Genomic DNA, 6,061 nt, shown 5'->3' with positions numbered 1-6,061 from the left:
AAAAAAAAATAAAAAAAAATATATCGTCGAATTGAATACCTCCTTCTTTTGGGAAGTCGGTCAAAAAGGTATTGATGTTCTATGGTAGAGGTAGCTAATGTACAGTTGTGAGAAAAAGTGTTTTACAACGATTTTGCGATTCAGTTGCAATTGTTTTTAGTTTTAGCGTAAAATGTTAGTAGTTGGTTTGTTTATTGTTTTCAGGAACCCTGTGTATTTATGCATTTGCATGGATGGATTGCGTGAAAGGTGACATGATCAAAAAGGGAGTGATAACAGTTGACGTATGATAGAGTTATTTGGAGGAAAAAAACCTATTGTGCCAACCCTACGGGAGTAGGGCAAGGGGGATGATGGTGTTGTATTCGTTCTTCTTAATTTAAATTTTGTTAAGTAAATAAATTTAAAAGTTTATGTAAAATATAATAAATCTGAATTTAATCGTTCATTCCTGTAGTAAAAAAATCTCAAGATATTATATGACGTCATGTATTGACCAAAAATAATGAAAAGCAGTTCACACATTAACATATAATTATTATAAAACGATATAAATTTAAAAGTTTAAAAGAACCTTTTTACAAATCAAGATAAAAGATGCTTTTAATTATCTTTATAAAAGAAAATTATAAGAACGATTTTTCTTAGATGTTATCGCAATTACGGCGGAAGTACATTTAGAGTTACTTATGCAAATTTTGATTTAAAAAAACACCAAAAGTTTTTGATAGACATAAAAAAACGAAAACTAAAAATAAAAAAATCAAACAAAATCAACATAAAACTGTCAAAACATTTTACTCGCTTTAAAATATTTTGTACCGGACATTGCTTGCGACTAACGTCCACGTTAAAGTAAAAAAAAATAATGAAACTACAGAAAACAAATTACATGTTTAACGGTAAAAGATTTTTTAAAATATGCCCAGTAGTTTTTTAGTTATTTCAATACAAAAATACAAATCTTTCATGTTTATAATATTAGTATAGATTAATATTGATTACTTTTTACATGCATTTTGTTTTTTCTTAGGCATGAGACACATCCCAGCATAGTACTCAGTGCCAGCAACTTGCACAAATTGTGACGTAAACACAATTTTAATTTTTTTAAAGTTTGTGTGTGTCATTTGAATGAGATGTAAGTAGGCAGTGCATATTTTAATGTATTTAGGACTCAAGTTGCATAATTAATTGTCGATAACATTAACATTTTTCCTGAAAATTCTCCATTGAAACCTTAGTTTCCAGTATTCCAACAAATGTTTACAGTTAGTTATTAATTATGAAGCCGTCATTTCCTAAAAAACCTGAAATACACTTTTGAAATATGAGAATGGGCTTTTGTGTTACGTAAAATTTTTTTTTGGAATTACAAAACTTTTTTTTTCTCAAATTACAATCAAACCGGGAAAAATTAGAAACCCTTATCAGAAAAATACATCGTGGTTCTTTGGACTCTCGCATATTTAGGTAGAGGTTAGGTATAGCAACTTTATCTAGATTAACCAAGATTTTAAAAATCCCTGGCCTTAAAATGCGTCCATCGGCTTTTTAATTACATCACTTAGGGCCTGCCCCACAATTAATTAAGGAAAGGATTGGATGGGAAAGTGGATTTGATGGTGGAGAGTCTCCGCGTCTCCTCCTCTCCTATGCGTCTGCATAGGAAGGGAATATATCCTGTTTATGTGCGTCTCCTCCTCCATCGATTTAGAGTATGCAACGCATTTGTAATTGTGGATTTCTATGGGCAGCGATCGGTTCGCCAATTTGGCGGATTTAGATGGCCGCTTGCTCGTTTGCCACCTTTTTTGTATAAAAAAAATATTTTTGTAATTTGTCAGATCCAACGATGAAATTTGTGATGGAAATATCGAATTTTGGTGCTCTATCTGACTCTTTTAAGCTATCTGAGCCTCTATCAGCCAATGGTGGGACAGGCCCTTAATGTGCGCAACGAAATTGGTTTCAAATATTTTCGCAATATGAGGGTTTTAAAAATCAAGGTATACAAGAAAATTACTCGGCCAACAAGTGTGTATAGAAGTCGGTTAAAAATAGACTGTTAATAACACGTTTCAACACATAGTTTAATTAAATTATGCACAACATTTTTTTCTATTTTTAAAATATTTAAAGCCACGCATCTATGGTTTGAAGAGGCAACAGTATACGTTCTGTAATGCCACCGATTTTTTCATAGACAAAGTTATACGTTTTTAGAGGCAAAGGTATACGTTATTTAATGCCAGCGATTTTTCTGAAGGCAAAGTTCTACATTCTGTAATGCCAGTATTTTTTTAAAGGCAAAGGTATATATTTTCTTAGGCCAGTATTTTTTTAATAAATAAACAACAGTGCACGTGACTTTATCACGTGATATAACCGCTCAGGAATAGAGTCCTGACCTTCCTCATGCCTCCCGTGCCCCTCCCTGCGCATCCCCCTTCACCCCTTGCACGGTGCGCAATCAATAACCACCTTTAGGACATGTGTGTACTCATTCTGCATCTCTTATCTAATCTTTATATGTAAATTACTCTAATATTAACTACTCTAAAGAAAATGAATTAATAATAAACTATTACTTAATTATTTTATGAACATGTTACGACAAAAATGGAAATGCAAATGCAGATGTTTAATATTTTTATATATAACTAAAATGTTTGATACATTCGCAATTATGCCTTCAAAAAATGAATGGATAATTTAAAAAAATAAAAAAAAATCCAAAAAAATCTCGCAATGATTAAAAAATGTAGATAATAAATAACGTACTTTAAATGCCACAGTATAGCAACTGCTTGATGAATTGATGATGTAAATGCACTTTATTTTTCAAATGGTAAATGAAATTAGCGAATTTCAATCACTTCGCGACGGAACGCGCCGTTTCGCGACGAACGTGCTTCGCGAACTGTCGTACACTGAAGTTAGTGACGCGACACCCTAATAGCGATGTGAAGTCGATATTAAGGGTTGTCGATAAAAACAATCATAAATAATTATAGCTTTTTAAAATCGTTTTTAATTTTAATGTAAAGATGTAACAATTATGCATGTACGCAAAAAGTGTTGATTCAAAAATTTAATTCGTATTTTTTTGACATTTTTTGATTTTTACAAAAAAAATTGTAAATCATTCAACAAATTAAGGGTAATTGAAAGGAATATAGAAAAAAGATCTTATTTTCGTTTATTGTTTTACCAATTATCGATAGTAGATCGTAATATTTGTTATAATACGTTTAAAAATGCATATTAGACAAATATAAGTTGTTAGGTCGAGGTCACATTGGATTCATGATTGATATATGCATAAGCACGTTTAGTAGTAATAAAAATTATATTTCACTGGAAACTTGGACAGTCACATGTTACATAATAAATATATTATTAAAGAGTGCAATATTAATTTTAATTACAATAAATATTTTCTTACAAGAGTCTTACACCATTAAAATAAAAAAAAGAAAATCACTTTGTTCTGATTTTCATTTTTTAAACCTAGAACAGATTAATAAAATATTATTGTGTATGTAATGTCCTCTATATTGTAATTTGTAAGCTACAAATTTGTGTTACCTTTTAATAATTTTAATTTTGACTGTTCATCGAAATTTTTAATTTAATTTATTATTTACGTCATCGTTGACCTTGAAGGTTTTACTGTAGTCAGCAAATTTTCAGTTATTTCTCTAGTTTGCTTTGTTCTAGTGTGTTTATTATTGCGATATCTACGGTTGCGTGTACACATATGGGTATGTTTTTTAAATGAATGTATGAACCTATACTATGCAACATATTACATGTGTATTTACCAAAAACCCATTTCCTGTTACTTATGTATCAATAAATAAGGTCAAAAGACTATTAACTATTTTATTAACAATAAATATTACACGTGCTTGCGCTAAAATTGTACATTTCCGTAAAACATATATACTATACATAAAATCTATAAATAACTCTGTGGATACCTATGCATGAATTTTATCACTTAGTGGAAAAAAGGGCTAAAGCATATACATTTTTCACTGATTTAATAACCGGGGAAAAAGACAACGGTTATCTTATTGCGCTTGAGCAGCCCAAAGCGAGTTTTGGACTTGGACTTACGACTCGAAAAATCACCAACGCTTTCCTGTGGCGTCTTCTCTTTTATGAGTTGCCATGTCACTATAGAAATTAGCTCTTTTATATTTAAAATTTGTTTAGTTACGTATATTCCACACGTTCTTATTATTATACATTATTTACACTAATTAAACACGCTTTTGTTAATTTTACTATCGACTATCGAAGCATATATTGCCATCTCTTTCATTATCTATACTAATATTATAAAGAAACTGGACCGATTTCAAAAATTCTTGCACCATTATAAAGCTATGTTATCACTGAGTAACCTTTTTTTACAACAACTAGTCTCATAAAACACTGACAACGATATTTCAGTAGGAGAGTTTCTGCAAAAGACACGGTTATATACAATACATTCGATAACTTCCACCAGATAAAGTTAGTTCCAGTGCGTTTACCTTGATTAATGTCATGTTAATGTTACGAATAATTGCTCAATTAGCAACAAATGCGTAAACAAAGGCGATAACAAGAGATGTTTGGACGCTAATATTGAACTACGATAGTGCGTGACGCAGCGCTATAATTGATGGGTTCAGAACTTCAGAATGATAGATTCTTCGTATGCTATTTATTCTCAACTAGCTATTGCGACTTATGAAAAAGGAATTTTGTCCCCATGTGTAGACAGATGAGTATAAAGTTTTATCCGTCCCACCTTTTGCGACGAGGGGACGGTTGGAACTTGTTTATTTCATAACGTTTCCATCTGTCACTTTATTGGTGATAGTGGGAGTAAAAGTTGGGACTGATGAACCTTTTTATGAGGTTGATGATTTCTATTTACCTTTTTATTTCTATTTCATGAGGACAGAGCTGGGTGAAGATTGGGCATAATCGGTAATTCCGGCGCGTCTATACCAGGGAAGTTCCGGAGAGGCTAGTCCTTTCCCAGAGGAGGTGATGCTTAGTTGGCTAGCGCAAACGTGGACGCGGAGGAGTGCTGACAGAGTACCCATAGCCCCGCCATCATGCGTAGCAGGAACCAGAGGTGGTTTGTTGGGTAAGCCCCATTACAGGGAGAATCCGACATAACTTCGCGTCCCAAGGGCCAGGAGTATGCATAGAGCATTCCCCTCTATAAAAAAGAAAAGGGGTAGCTCCCTCAAATATACTCTCATTAGTAATTTTCAAGTCTACTTTATATTTTTCAAGTGACTAGCTTCTCTCACTTTTAGTGATAACCTTAGGTTACGAGGAATGGCATAATGGGTCTTTCTTTATTTACAGGTACGTGCCCGCCTTATCTATTGTTTACTTTATAGACTGACTAGCTATTGCCCGCGATTTCGTTCACGTGAAATTATAAAATAATTAAAAATATAGCCTATGTTACTGATAACTTCCCTTTCTAACGGTAAAATATTTTTGTTAATGAATTATTTTGATATATACAAAAATGTAAATGTTTCGTTTTTATAATATTAATATAGATTAACTAGTTGCTGTGTTTATGTTCTTTAGGTCAGTTGATTATAAGTTTTATTTAATCGTTTTCGTTCGACATTTTTCTCATTTAGTTAATTACATTTAATTATAACGTACTTTTAATCGACTAAATTAAAAGGTTAATAAATAAAGTCCTTACCAAATTTTCGCGTAAGTTAATTTTAGGAAAGAACGTAGTTTATATCGATAGAGGGTTGAAGGCACATCACTATATCCAATGACGTCATCCCCGCCTACAGTCAGGGGTGGACTGGACATGCGCGGTGGCCATTTTGTTTTCTCCTCGCATCGGGCACCAGGAAAATTTTGTGGGGGCGTTATTACATATACCTTTTGGAATAATATTTCCATGCGTATCACATAAGTTTCCGGAATTTAATTATATTGCTAATTTATTTAACACTAGTTGTTTCTCACGATTTTGTCCGGATTTAAAATTAAAAATATAGCCTATAATACTAAG

The 6,061-nt window shown here is 32.2% G+C and overlaps 1 long non-coding RNA gene across 1 annotated transcript in view; it reads left to right on the top strand.

Annotated features, from left to right (window-relative positions):
- LOC106102882 overlaps positions 1–5,471 on the top strand; it is a 21,962-nt gene extending 16,491 nt beyond the window's left edge. Inside the window, exons 4-5 of the long non-coding RNA XR_001225603.1 lie at positions 4,964–5,152; positions 5,380–5,471. This is a non-coding gene — a long non-coding RNA (uncharacterized LOC106102882). The remainder of the gene's footprint in view (positions 1–4,963; positions 5,153–5,379) is intronic.
- The last annotated feature ends 590 nt before the right edge of the window (positions 5,472–6,061 follow it).

This window comes from Papilio polytes, unplaced genomic scaffold (genome assembly GCF_000836215.1).
Source record: "Papilio polytes unplaced genomic scaffold, Ppol_1.0 DF823901.1, whole genome shotgun sequence".
NCBI classification, from domain to species: Eukaryota; Metazoa; Arthropoda; class Insecta; order Lepidoptera; family Papilionidae; genus Papilio; species Papilio polytes.
This window is presented reverse-complemented; position numbering and strand designations above follow the sequence as displayed.